Source organism: Lagopus muta, chromosome 18 (assembly GCF_023343835.1).
Source record: "Lagopus muta isolate bLagMut1 chromosome 18, bLagMut1 primary, whole genome shotgun sequence".
Taxonomy (NCBI): domain Eukaryota; kingdom Metazoa; phylum Chordata; class Aves; order Galliformes; family Phasianidae; genus Lagopus; species Lagopus muta.
Window position 1 is genome coordinate 3,461,312 of NC_064450.1, and position 14,508 is coordinate 3,475,819.

The following is a 14,508-nucleotide window of genomic DNA, read 5'->3' on the forward strand; positions in this document are numbered from 1 at the left end:
AAAATGTAAATGCAGCTCAAAATCTCACTCCATCCAGGTTCCTTTTTTGCAAGACCCAAAGGCTACTATTTTCAATATGGGAGTGACAGGAATCACTGAGTCAGGCTTTTAGCAAATAACAGCACAAGAGGGGAAGAAAAACACATACCACAATCACAGACACAAAGTGTACTATTATTCATCGCTCATCCATTTTAACTCCTTTGTGAGCCAACAGAAGGGCTGAAGTTGGCAAAAAACTGCTAGTCAAACATCCAGAAAGCACAACTCAGAGATCAGAAACTGTAATTGAATAAAACAAGATTAGAATGGAGGGAAGGAGAGGAGAAAGAATATCCGGACAGCCAAAGTTGTATCTAATCACCATTATTTGTCTTTTCAAGGCCCAATGCATAGTTTAAATAGGAATCTTGCTGTCTTTGAGACCTCACAGTTTCCATGTACCATTAACTGCATTGTCACGACATTGTAGCCTGGAAATCCCCTGTGCCATGTTCCACAATTAAAAAATATCTGGATAGTAAGAGAATACTGTTAACAATACCAGAAAGTAATTGGTTTTAAAAAAAGAATACTTAAAAACAGCATTCTGGAAGCTCGTATTTTTAAGTTAGAATGTTAATCTCCAGCTTCCAATGCACAATGGGTTTTTAATTTATCACAAAGTAGGAACTATTTGTCTAAAAACACCAGAATAATTTGACATAATAGTTTAAGTAACTGGATCAGGTTTTTTTCCTCATTGCTTTTATGAATGAGTGTGAGATTAAGAAGTATTTCTTGTCAAAGGCAAATATTTAGCCAAGAGTTCAATGGTCGTGTCATTTCCTGCTCTTGCCACTAGTTCCATCCTTACAGCACCTCCCATTGTGCCAGCAAACATTTGCACGAGTGAAAAGCCTGATTAAGAAAATGACAGGAAAAAAAAAAGCATCATTTTGAGGGTGAATTTTTGCAGCCAGGTGAGTTCTCCTATTCAGTTCACCCCACAGACTCACAAATTGTGCTAACAAAGAGGCCATGCCCACATACAGGAGGGGAGCACAGCAGCTGCTTCAGCAGCGCTGCTGAAATGTGAGCCCTGCCAATCTGCTGCACACACACATCAAAGCCTCACCATTCAGGAGCTGTATTCCTGTTCCCTGAATAGACAGCCTTGTAATAAGCATACGCTCCTGATATGAAAAGCTTACAGGAACACTATGTACACTGACTGCACCATTTTCAGCTTTGCTCAGAGATCATCTTCTGGCCAGTCTCTATGGCATTTACTATCTTGAGGAAAAAAAAAAAACAACTGTACCTCATTCTCAGTTGTGCATTTGCTGTAAACTCAACCTTGAAATAAAGTTGTGCAGTTCTTTATCTTATGGCCAGACTTAAAAAAAAAAAAAAAAATAAAAAATAAAAATCCATTTCAAAACTACTTTAGATACAAACAGACAACAGCTACCTGGCTCACAGCAGTGGATAACATTTCTACTGTATGTGAAAAAACATGTTGTATGTGCAGCTGCCTTAATGCACAAACCTCACAAAGGCGTTCACTTGAGGTATTTGTATTCAAATCTACACTTGTTCAAGCTGACAGTTGAAACCACAGTAACATATTGAATTGCAAGTTTCAGGATGTTAAGAGGCAAAAAAGGTTTTTAACTGTGAGAAAAGATACTGGGATACACTAAATATGTTGCAGTCCACAAGTAGTGATTGAAAAATGACACAAGCATCAGAGCTGCTCTGTGCTGAGTTCAAGTCTGATCAGATCAGCACCCAAAACACCACTGCAATGAACCCAGTCAAACTGACATTATCATATAATGGAGTTTTTAAAGAAGAGCATCTATACCGGTTTAGTGCCAGGCCCTAACCTTAGCCCATCACTTAAGCTGGCAAGGTTCTTCCTATGTGAAGATTTCATAGACTATAAAGATGCTATACCACTGAGGATGGAGAGAAAGAACAAGACACACTCACTCTACAGAGGCAGAATATCCTGTCTTAAAGAACAAGGACTTCATAAGTCAATAGCTTTAAGATGCCCCCCCCCCCCCCCTTTTTTCCTTTTGCAAAATATGTGTATACTTTTTTCTTTAATTTACTTAACACATTACAAGGCAAAGAACAAACATAACTTAAAATCAAGCTTACCTTTTTAGGTAGCATATCTCCATCCTATATAATGTGATTTTTCAGTGCCTCAGTGCACAGTGCCAGTGCATATTCAGAACACATTCACCAAAACATTTTTATTGATAGAAATACAACTTGATTGCAAAATCAAACATGACAGTAATGTAACAAAGACAACTTAGCACAGTGTGTGCAGTCTCATCACTTCAAAATACATCCCCTCTGAGGGTCAGACAAAATAAGGTCTTTTTGGCACCTTTGAAATACTTTCTATATGCACACAGATAAAACTAATACATTTGGTAATTGCCTGCAGTTGTATGATGTAGGCATCCAAACAAATATATTTCAAGCACTCCCATATTGTCAAGTCACATATCTTGAAAGACTGCCACAAGAGCAAAAAAACCAATATATATGCATTACTATTTTCCTTTTCCTATTAATCTTAAATCCTGAGCCCTATGCTCTATTAAACATTTCAAAATGTTGTATAATATTCAGCGTTTTTTGAGATTTAGCTAGCCAAGGTCCTGAGTAGCCTGATCCAAACCTGGAGCCAGCCCTATGATGAGCAGCAGATTGGATGAGATGTTTCTCAGAGGTTCCATCCAACCCACATTCATGCACGATTTTATAAACAGAAAGTGGGAACATTTTTATACACAGATGAATGCACAAACATACCTGCCCTTTTTGTAAATCTGCCTGTAGGTTGGCTAGGTATTTAGAACAAGTATGCATGTGAAGCAAGATTACAAACATCACTGAATGGCAGACCTACCTCGGTATGTTAAATACACATCAATTTTCATTTACACACATGAAAACTACAGAAGGCAGTACTGCTTTATGCTCTAAATCAGAAGGCAAAGATCTGACACCTCTTACACCTATCTGATTTTAGAAGCATCCTGTTTATCTGTTGAATCCTCAACTTAATGAAAACAGAAGCCTGGCTACTCAGAAATTGACTCCTGTAGTGATGAGGAATCACTCTGGAATTAGAGAGGGATGAAACAGGAATTGCTTCTGCTGTCAGAGAAGGGAGGAAGCAGGCTTGTCCTGAGCCAGGTAAGCACTTGTACCACAAAAAAAAAAAAATTTACATCCACCATTCCTCTCTAAGTCACATTTCAATCACACATCTCAAAATGAAACTCTACCATTCATTCCTACGTTTGCAATTCCTCCTTTGATGTGCCTTCCTTTCTGCAATCCACTGACCAGTATTTTCAGCAGTGACTCATGAGAACGTGGTTAACATTACACACTGCTGAAACTCTTCTGGGTTGATTCAGAAACCCAGAAAATATGTCACTAGTAACAGACGTGGGACTTGAAACTCTCTTGAAAAAAAAAAAGTATCACCACGTTTATGATGGTATTCCATCTTATAAAAACCTTTCTTACAGACAAGCAATCATGCCTTACAAAAGTTACACTTGGAATTCACTCTTGTTTTACTATAGGATAAAAAGAAACAACTTGCGTCTACTAAACCTGATGAACTCAGAATAATTGCAGATGTCCTGCATTCCTTTTACATTCTTAAATAACGTGGTTCTGCTCCCTCGTGAACATTTGAAGCCTCATACAGCTATTCAGAGCTGAAAAATTAAACAGCCATTCGAAACAGTAAGAACATAGCATACTGAAATGCTGTTGTGTTCTAGAGTAGCCTACTGGAGAGTCTCACATCCTAGTTCTCCTTCACCCCCTTCCATCCTCTCTGGTGTCTGCAGCTACCTACAAAACTGCTTATCTCACAGCTTAAAGACATTCACAAGAGCTGCTTGAAATAAATTTAACTCAAATGTTGTAGATCACCTTTCCTGATAAAGAAAAAACACATCAAGTTTTCATATAGCAGTAAACTATTTAGCTAAGAGCACAATAGCTGTTGCTTTAAAAGAAAAAAGACAACAAAACGAACAACTTCTGGCCAAGGCAAAATAATAAGATACAAGGTTAGTATGAAAATGAGTGTATTGTAAGTTCTTTGGCTTAATGGTTTGAAATTTAAATTCCAACACAAAACCTGTTCTTATTTGGACAGAAGCTTCCTAGTTCTGTAGTTAATCACATTTCAGAAAGGTTTAATAGAGCCACAGTCCTAAGAAAAGCAAACATGACAGTCAGTCCACATTATAAACACAAGAACAAACCTGTGTGTTTTACAGCTTTTTGTTCACCTTTCACTACAAATTCCTTTCTAGTACTTATGTTAGAAATCAATATGTGGCATTGCTAAGAGCCCAATTATTTTACTTAATTATTTTACGTTTTAATTCCTCCATGTTCTCAATCCATCATTGGAGCAGCAGCGTGACCAATATTCAGTTCTTACATTTGAACACAATCTAGTTCAGCAATTCCCATAGACCCACAGCTGCAGAAAAACTGACTGTGCTGTTATTTGTTTGACAAAAACAGAGGCGTTGCTCTCTAACTGTCAGCAGGAGCAGATATCTCCTGTGTCAGACTCACTACTGTGCAACCATTCTGCAAAATTTAATGGACAACACAAATGACAGTTAAATTCTGTAAGTTTCTGTTAATTGTGTCAACATCATTATCCAGTACAGTAGCAGCTGTATCACACTACATTCAGTACTATCAGAATAAACATCCTACCAGCATTTTACATACCGAGTGCACCTAAAAATATAATGCATTTGCAGCATCAGTTCACTTCCACGAGAGTGGCATGACAGAATTCTGACTGTTCTTTTTTAAAGCACAAGAACCAGGCTGGCAGGACGGTGATGGACAGAGCTCCTCATGCAAAGAGCTATTGCAGCAGCAGGCTCTTCTGCTGATGGTGTTGGCTTCAGAGGCAGACAAATGATTATGCCAAAGGCCAAATCCTTTCCCCTTTTCGCAGTGGTGACACTGACAGGATACAATCTGAGAGCAATGAAGTCATTTAACTGACAGCTCGTATCACCAGCCCCACTATCTTCCATGGGCCAAACTGAGTCACTTACACAAGTGACTGCTTAGGAGTCAGAACAGTGAAAGGCACAGAGCAAAGAGAACACAGACAAAGGCCTGGGAAATGGCACTTCCAATTGGAGGAAGCTCTAACAAATAATCCTTTCCAGTTTACTTACAAGTTCTCTGTGAGCCATTTGACAAAAGATATATTAACAAGCCAAGTCAGAACGTTTATATTCAACACACGAAAAATAAAAAGCATATTTAAGATCAGCAGCTTCTTATCACAAGTGAAAAAGCTGAATGCCATTAGGGGAATTTCTCCATAGAAAGAGGCTGTTCTGATGGAAGTCAACGGAAAACCCGACTGGTTTGAATAATGATCACAACCCAAATAATTATGAAAGTGTGTGGTTTAAATGAAAAAAAGAAAACTGAAGACTGGGAGTTCCTGCCCTTTTGACAGACATGCACTCAATACCATCACACTAATCTCACAGTTTTTCAGTTAAGAACTTTCCAGATTACTCATATCTAACTGCAGAACTAATTCAGAACTCTACACTATTCCGTTGAACTTGTTACAAAAGGTACTCCATATTTAATTACTTTCTCTACAAAAGAACAAGTTAAGGTACACTGTAAGAGAGGCATAATAAAATGTGCTATGTGTCAGCCTCCATAATATCAAGAGCCAAACAACCAATCAAATTATTCCACGAAATGAACAGCAACATCTGATCTCAATTACTCAATTTTTAGAAGGAAATAACACAACACACTGCTTAGTCCATTGTTTTCACCATCATTAATTGCATCAGTGACCTCTAAATATGCCTTCCATTATGTGCAATATTTCAAATTTGCTCCCTAGCAAAATCACCCAAAGAAAAGCATTCAGGCAGGAAATGTACTTCATGCTGCAACTGCTGCTGGGAAGTTGTTTCTGTTTTAACCCTTGGAGTTTTAATAAATTCTGAGGAACCTTTTTGTTAATACAAAGTATGAGAAGTAACTGACATTGAGTAAGTCTGCAACGCACCTACTGGCATTACAGCCAGTAATTGTACAGTCCTGATGCCAAGAAAATTTTGCACAGAACCTCACAGTTAAGTAAATCCACTCCACACGCTTTATTAACACTAAGGTAACACAACAGAACTTTAGGTAATTAAAGTTTAATTAGTTGTTCAATGAATTACATGGGATTTCATACGAGAACTTACAGTCATTCTTTGTAACTCACAAAACCCTCCCAGCAAAACCAAAGAGGTCCAAGAACTGCCCCAAAGTCATTATTCAAGTGCTTGATTTTCTTCTTGCTGGTTACCCTGAAAAGTAACACAATAATAATGATTACAGTGGGACATTCAAATACCAAATGTCTGCGTTATTTCAACAAGCATTACCAGCACGTTCTCCTAATAATTTCTAACTCTGAAGCAACAGAAAATTATAATCAGTCTGTTTGTGCTTTTGCACAGGCAGCAGATACAATAAGAACATCTTACACTTTTGATGCATGTGATTTCACTATAGCAAAATACAGATCAACATTAAGCATTACAACAAAATAAACTATTAAGTGCATTACGTCTCAGACTAATCACCTCATCTTCTGGAAGGAGAAAGCAAACGTGCAGTGGTGCTTTAAGTTTTATCAGTGAAAGAATCACAGATTGTGGTTTGTCTTTTCTTCTTATTATGTTATTAAAAAACCATGAACACTGAAAACCAAAAATAGAACACGCAGAGTTTTTACTTCAATTAAGACTGGTTGTTGCTCTTTGGCCACGCTTAGAGAGGATCAAAGTGCAGACCAGTCTTCCTCACCCAACTGCTGCTGCATTTTTAGTATTTATTTTGTATTTGTGTTACTTGCAAACACTTTAAAAAAAAAAAAAAAAAAAAACAAACTTCGTTTCCTGAAGAATCAAGGCAAGAAGTTTCGCTGCTTATCAAATCCCAAGAAGCCATCTCTAACGTGAGAACATCTCAGCAACTTAAGTCCAGGTAAAGGTGCTTTTTAACATCTGGTGCTCAAATACTGTGGAAGAAATCCCAAATCCCTGCCCCCGCTTCCTTTAAAAAAAAAAATAACAAAAGAACAAAATGCCTATTCAACCACTCTGACTTAACCTTCAATATTGTCAGAGTACATTACCAGTACTAGGAAACAAACAAGAAACACTGATAGCTTACCATCTGCTTGATGGTTTGGGACTTTTCACATGAAAAAACAGAAAATAATTTGAATTTGAATGCTTAGTTAGTACCCTCAGTTATAAAGGTGGAAGTTAATAACAGAAGCAGCATTAAAGTTGATCTTCACATTCAGGAAGCTAACTGGACATGTTCAGTAATGCTTCCTTTCGGTGACATCCTGTCAACAATGTGGCTGAAGCTATTTCTATATACTTTTCTTCCTGCTTTCTTTCACCATTTCAACTCTTCTTAACAGCCAGAACTCAAGAAGCCACACCACTATACTTGGCAAGAATCTCAAAACCCCAGTCTCCAGCTGCTTGACTCCCTTCACTGTTTCTCCATCAACTCAATTCTCTCCAACAAGAGCAAGCTCTGAAAGCAAACAGCACAGGGCAAGACTCCAAAAACAAGACAGAAACCAAACATTGACACCACTAAAGAAACAGATGAATGAGGTGTTTTTCCTCCATTATATTTGCTACTTGCAGTTCCTCAACAACGTTTTCAGCCAGCCTACCTGACTAGGTAGTAAATGGCCTAGAGTTAAACAGCTGCTTTATGATTATTAAGATATAATTTCTCAATAAAGCACCTTCAACAGGACCTTGCAGCAGAAACAACACTGTGTATGGTTCTTCTGGCCCTTCTATAATCGCACGTATTAAAAAGACACGCTCAGTAACTTCTGAAGCAATAACATCAACAGAAAAACATAGCACTCCAATGCCTGAAAAGCAGTAGCTATCATCTTCATCTCCACCCTTTAACAGGAAGCGTAGCACCACACCTTTACAAACAATGGATTTTTAAAGGGTTTTGTTTTTTGGGTTTTTTTTTTCCTCCATTTAACACCATTCCTTTTCAGAAGGAAACCCACTATTTTCTGAAACAACTAAGAACCTTGCACATCTGTCTGAAGCCATGGAGTTGCACCTTACTTCTAAGGCTCAAGTTCAGCTATTAACATGACTTTATGCAAATGACTTAATCATCATATGAATTTCCCACAGCTACAAAGAACCCCCCAGTCCCATTATCACTGTAACTCAGCAATACATTATAAACAAAACAAAACCAAAAATGTGGTGTTTACAGATTGGAACACAGCTGCTGTACTCACAGACAGGCTATACAACTACTTCTCCACTTCAGGTAGGTTAATCTTCCACCAAACAACTCCTTGTTCTTAAACTGTTGTCTTTCTTTATATAGCACTGCATACCTGCCTGATCATTTGTCCATGCAATCAGCACGAATTCAAACATCCCCTTCCCGCCCCCAAACAACTTCTCTAATTATTGCTCACACCTAGAAGAGGGTAAAAATAAGCAATCAAGTAAGAACAATCTCTGTCTCACCTGTAGGAAGTCAGTCCCAGGAATTAAAGTATTGCAGCACTCCAACCTAAAACTGTACTGTCCTAGGAAAGTGCTGTTTTGAAGAATTAACTTGAAATTTTCAGCTTCATCAGCGCTGGTGTTTGTTTTCTCCTGATCCAGCTGCCAGTAATTCTTCTGAGCCAGTGAATTACTTCCAGAAGCCCAACACGTTCACCTACTAAAATTGAAAGTGAAAACAATTAGGGACACACAAACACACACACCAAAACAAAAACACAACAAAAATAGTGAAAAACAAAATTGAGACAGACACACTCCACACATTACATACTTCATGTTAGCGAAGGGTTTGGACACACCGTGCAATGCCAATGTCCTAGGATCTCAGTGTCCCCCTGCACATATTAAAAGATACATTTGTAAAACATCTGATAACTAAGACAAGGAGAAAATGATGATTATTCAGTAACACTTGTGGATAACTGAAACCTAAATAGATAGTAAACGACAAGCATACCTATTTGAGGCTCCTCTGATCTCTCAACTGTGAATGCCTCAGTTACTGGTGACACTGCAGTAAAAGACATCAGCAGTCGACTGATGGCGTGGTTGCCTCCTTGAGCACAGCACTACTTCTAAGTAGGTTTATGCATCACTTCGTATGCATTATCACTCAAACAGTCAACAAAGAAACATTTTTCTTTTCTAAAATGTTAAACCATACATGTGTGTGTAAACTGCATGACTGAAAACCTTGTTATTTACTAATGCAGCCAATATTTCACACGTATCAGCTACTTTCTTGTTCTATTCACAGACTTCAGGAAGACAAGTCACTGAACAAGGAGTTTGCTGTGTATACTCTAAGAAACAGCTCTTCCAAAAACTCCCCCAGATGCTTCCCTCACAGTGACTGGAATGATCATCACCTTTCAGGTAAGGAAACAGAGCATGAATTGAATGATGCGAGCTTCTGATAAGCTAAATTAAAAGTGATAATAAAAGTCAATACAAAACATTTTCAAATATAAAACATGCAAAAAGAACCCCATGGTATCACTAACGTGTTATCTGTCTCCACTGATGAGCAATGAGGTGGCATCTCTTGCTCCTCTTTCACAGTGAGGATTCTGAAGTCTCCATGTTCAGAACAAGCAGCCTCTTTAGACAACCGGTCACCATCATCATACCTGCAAACCCAACCCAAAATTCTAATTTCAATGTATTGTTCTGTAAAGATGTTTTGTTTTCTCTAGACTACCATTACATATTTAACAATACAAACAAAAAATTGAAAAGCTTCTAGAAATGATAGCCAAATTATACACTTGTGCATACAGCTGATTTTATTTTCTCATTCCTTATATACTCCCCTCTCAGCTGCAACCTTTTGAGTACTATCAAGAAAATTATTTCATTTGCCCCCTTCACATATAAAGAGAGTACACTACTAACGTTCCGTCAGCTGCTATTAAGCAAGCACTGTCTGACAATGTTCTTTCTTCTTTCACAGTGATTCTTCTCACACCCCCAGGGAGGGGACAGATGGGAGCTTTTGTCAGCGGGTCATAGCTGTCATACCTAGAAACAAAACAGCTGATGTGGATGCCAGGAATTTACATGGTACTATTAAACAGAAGAGTATGTTGACAGTCTACTCACAAGTCCAATAAAAACCCAGCGACTTCTGCATCGTTTCTGAAATCCAGTTTTTCCTTCAGCGTCAGCCATCGGTCGATATGATTTCCAACATAAATCCTGGTTTTCCCTCTCCTCCTATCAAGACTTTGTTTTCTTTTTTTCTTTTCCAAGAAAGACAACACCGGGGGTCTTCCACACCTCTTCGTTGGCAGCGACATCGTAAGCCTAGTAATAAAGAACAGATCGCTTAGGGAGAAAGGTTATACCTTAACACTGAGAGCCACGGCGGCAGAAGCTGCTCCCAAACATGGGACACGCTTCACTTCTACGAAATTAAGGCCCCAAAACTCTGCGATCACCTCACGAGCTGCGGCGCCCGTCCCTCCCCAAGCTCCTCCCACCCCACCTCACCCCACCCCGCCCCGCGACGGCAGCCCCCGCCGCTCTCCGAGCGATGCTTGCAGTCGTGCCGCAGCGCGGGGCCCTCCGCAGCCCGGTCTCCCGCCGTCCCCGAGGGGAACCACCGCCCTCGCGGCCCCAGCCGGCCTCCTACCTGTCCGCTTCCCACCTGCCTTCGCCGCGAAGTGCTTCCCCTCCTCCCAGGGAAGCCGCCCGCCCGCGCACAGCCGGCCGCAGCAGCGCAACTCCCGCCGGAGGTAAACAAGGGACACGTGACCGGCGCTGCGCGCACTGATGACGTACGGCTCCGCTGCGATGAGGCGCGTCGCGTGCTGATGACGTAACGCCCTGCTGTGATGGCGCGCGGGGAGCGGCGCGTGCTGATGACGTACCGCCCGCTGTGAGGGGCGCGTTGGGAGGCGTGCTGGAGTAGTGGTTCTAAGCCTTAAAAATCCCTTTTGAAACGTTAAAATGCGCGGTTAATTACAGATTCTCCTCCTCACAACAGCATTTAAAGACGCTGAGGTTAGAGGCGGTATCTGTAAGGTACCAGCGCTGACAGGAATCGCGCAGTCCTGAGCTGGAAGGGACCCGGGGGGATCGAGTCCGACTCCCTGCCCCACACGGAACCGCCCCAAAGCACGCAGGAGGCGCTTCCCGTCCTGCACACCTACGAGGGATCGCTTTTAATTTGGCTCCAGTGACGGTTTTGTACTGGTTGGGGTTTCCATGACTGGTAACCAACCGCACGACAGCCCTGTCACACGGCATCAGCGTTACCACAGCTGAGCAGATGGTGCTCTGGAACAGTCAGCACTCACTGGCACAACACAGCTTTAAACATTCGCTGCATAAGTCCAGAACGAGGGTCACAGTGTGCTTCTGCCATGCAACAATTCCCAGCATGAATTGCAGGACACCTCGTGAGCAGCCAGACTCAGGAGCAAAGCCAGGACCGTCCCCTCAGCTGCCTGTTTGACTTTCGCACTGAAAGGGAAATGCTACATAAATCCCACTAAAAGCAAAATGAAACCAATTCCATTTGAAAATTGATTTAGAATCAGAACCCATTTGGAAGACAAGATTTGAAAGCCATGCTGTCACAATGTATGAGGTCAGATATCCTATCGGTTTCTTAGTGCTGCCGTACACTTCTGCTTACACATACATTCTTAAATGTCTCAGAAGACAAACCACTTTTATTAGAAATATTTATGGGTGATTTTACCTAAAGAATGAAAGGACAATCACACCTGCTGATTTTATTTTTCTGCTGTCAATTTTGATGGTTAACATAGTTAAAGAAGTTAGCTCAAAAAGGAGGAGATGACTGAAGACTGTGTAGCAACATTTATTTGACTGCTGCAACTGCTAAGAAACGTGACCCAAATAACATATTTTTGTTCTTCTTTTGTCCAATATTTAGATAACTTGAAAAAAAAGTATTTAAACTTCTCATTATCTTTTATCATTTACAACAGAATCTCAGCAGGTTTATTTCAGTGTGCAAGTTAATTGCAAATTATAATCTGTAAAAGAATTGTTGTAGCATAGTTACAGCAGTCAGCTGAGCAATGCTTGCCTGGAAATCTCAGAATACCTGAGCTGAGGAGTTAACAGCACCCTCAGTTCAGCTCCTTCTGGGCCTCTTCTTCTTTTTAAACATTCTAGCTAGATAAAGAATGAGTATTTACTGCACCAATACAATATTTACACATTTTTTTTTATTACTGATGCATCGCCTGTTGGATGGACAGAGCAAAAGAGGGCAGGAGTGAAGTATGCAGGTAGCTGTGTGGGAAACACACCGGTCTGGCAGATAGCTCAGCAGTAGTGCTGTTTGTGCATGGTGTGTTGAATTCACACACTGGGGTAGAAGGGAAGGGCCTCCAGGTATTTACAGAACGTCTGAGAAGTACCGTGGAGCAGTGTGAGCTGAACCAGGGCTGAGCAGATGTCAGTGCCAGAGCCCAGAGCCAGCAGGAGAGAGAAAGAACAGGGATAAAACCTGAGAGAACTACATTCAGACAGGCACTGCCCTGTGGTAATGCTATAATCTGAGCCCTGAGGCAAGGCCTGAAAGGGCCAGGAACCCACAGCACTCCTCTTGTTGGGAGTCGTTTCTCTGCAGCAGGTTTTACAGGTGTTATTGCAATCCTCGTGCCTGTGCTGAAGGGGACTTCTGGACTAAGCTGTGTAACCCTGAGGCCTCAGGGTCTCAGCTTGAGGAGAACAACGCAGAGCAGAATGCAGGAGGTGCTCCAGGTAGGGAAGACACCTTCACTCAGGGTTCCTCAGCCCTGTGCCTTCAGGGTCAGTGGGTGCCGTGTGGGGAGCACCGAGCAGCGTGTGAGTGAGGCAGGGTGAGCTGCAAGGCTCTGAGAGCTGAGAAGGGCTGTAATGGCTCGGGCTGGAGGGGCCGCACATCCAGCCGTGCCCTGCCGTGGCGGGCTGCCTCTTAACAGCTCAGGCTGCCCAGGTATCTGGTAGAGTCAGGGCATAAGTAGAAAAAGGAAAAAATATGGAACGCTTCACGAATTTGCGTGTCATCCTTGCGCAGGGGCCATGCTAATCTTCTCTGTATCGTTCCAATTTTAGTATATGTGCTGCCGAAGCGAGCACGAATTGGCCTGCCGCCTGAGCGGTATTTATAGCCCAGATCACTGAGCTCTCATAGGATAGGGTGAGCCCGCGGTGAGGCAAGCACAAAGTGTGTGCTGGGGTACACAGACAGAACACGGCACTGGCAGAGGTGCGGGACAGCGTGCGAGGCAGCTTACGGGGAGCGGACCTGAGGGGGCGAATCTCCCCTAGTGAGCACCGCGCTATGCAAATATGCGCGCAGCACTATGGGGCGGCGGGAGGGGCGGGTTGCCCGCTGGTGTGCGGGCTCGGCGGCCGCGTCTGGGTTCGTTTCTTTAGTTTTGGTAGGACTTTAAGGCCAGCAGCGCTCGGTTCTTCGGAGTCGGCGCTGTTTCTGCGGTAGTACATCAGGAGTTTGTACTTGGTTTTCCGCAGCGGTATCCCGGTGCTTTCAGTCTCGCGTCGTTTCGCCAGGTGTCTGCACAGCGCACGCAGCAGCTGTTGCGGCGCTCAATTCGTGGGGGAGCTGCGCGGCAGCGGGGGGCTAGGGGAGGGGGGGGGGGGTCGGGTTTAAGCAGCAGCGGCTGGAGTCAAGGCGTGGGGCGGCGGGACGGGCGCTGTTCTAAGTGCCGCCATGAAAGACCTATAACCAGGAGCAGAGTGGCGCAGCGGAAGCGTGCTGGGCCCATAACCCAGAGGTCGATGGATCGAAACCATCCTCTGCTAGCCTTAATTTTCGCTTTGGGGCGAACAGCCATATTAGCACGAGCGGCATTTGTGCTGAGCTGCGTTACCGGGCACAGCCCGGCCGCTCTGTGGGTCGGGTCGGTCTGTGGTCGGTCTGTAGTGCTGACGCGCGATGCGCTCGGTGCGATGGCGACACGTAAGCTCTGTGCTGGGGCTCCTTTTTTTCCAGCCCGGCGCAGTGCTTCAGTCCTGCAGTTTGTGTGGTTTGCCCGTCCCATCCGCTTCATGGCTCCCAGTCACCTTCTGTGGGTCAGTTCACGCCTGTGGTTGTGATGCTGGTATGTGCATCTTCTCAACCAAAGCAAGCAGACAAACGATGCGTGAAAGCAAAACGGGCCTACAGATACGAAGTGAAAGTGAGTGCAGTAGTGTTGCAAGTCTCCGTTCAGGCTGTGTTTGTACTGGCAGTGACGCGAGAGAGGGCTTAGTGGTTTTGTTTAATGTTAAGGGGCTTCTGAAATGGCATTGTTTTCACCGCTGTGATGCGTTGCGATAAAGGAACAGTGGGATTTATCAT

General features: G+C 42.6%; 1 long non-coding RNA gene and 2 other non-coding genes across 8 annotated transcripts; 1 reads left to right on the plus strand and 2 right to left on the minus strand.

Annotated features, from left to right (window-relative positions):
* Positions 1-2,169: 2,169 nt before the first annotated feature.
* On the minus strand, positions 2,170-12,150 carry LOC125702247 (uncharacterized). Of its 6 annotated transcripts, XR_007380499.1 has the most exons (8): positions 10,816-12,143; positions 10,284-10,487; positions 10,077-10,202; positions 9,686-9,811; positions 9,139-9,192; positions 8,953-9,016; positions 8,640-8,838; positions 2,170-6,404 (listed from the first exon to the last, which is right to left on the minus strand). It is a non-coding gene; the product is annotated as an uncharacterized LOC125702247 (long non-coding RNA). The 6 variants fall into 6 exon arrangements; XR_007380495.1 differs by having other exon boundaries at positions 9,139-9,811; positions 10,816-12,148; XR_007380497.1 differs by having other exon boundaries at positions 8,953-9,192; positions 10,816-12,146.
* Positions 12,151-13,176: 1,026 nt separating this feature from the next.
* Positions 13,177-13,283, minus strand: LOC125702383 (U6 spliceosomal RNA). The gene has a single exon (XR_007380565.1). It is a non-coding gene; the product is annotated as a U6 spliceosomal RNA (small nuclear RNA).
* Positions 13,284-13,898: 615 nt separating this feature from the next.
* Positions 13,899-13,970, plus strand: TRNAM-CAU (transfer RNA methionine (anticodon CAU)). The gene has a single exon. It is a non-coding gene; the product is annotated as a tRNA-Met (tRNA).
* Positions 13,971-14,508: the final 538 nt, after the last annotated feature.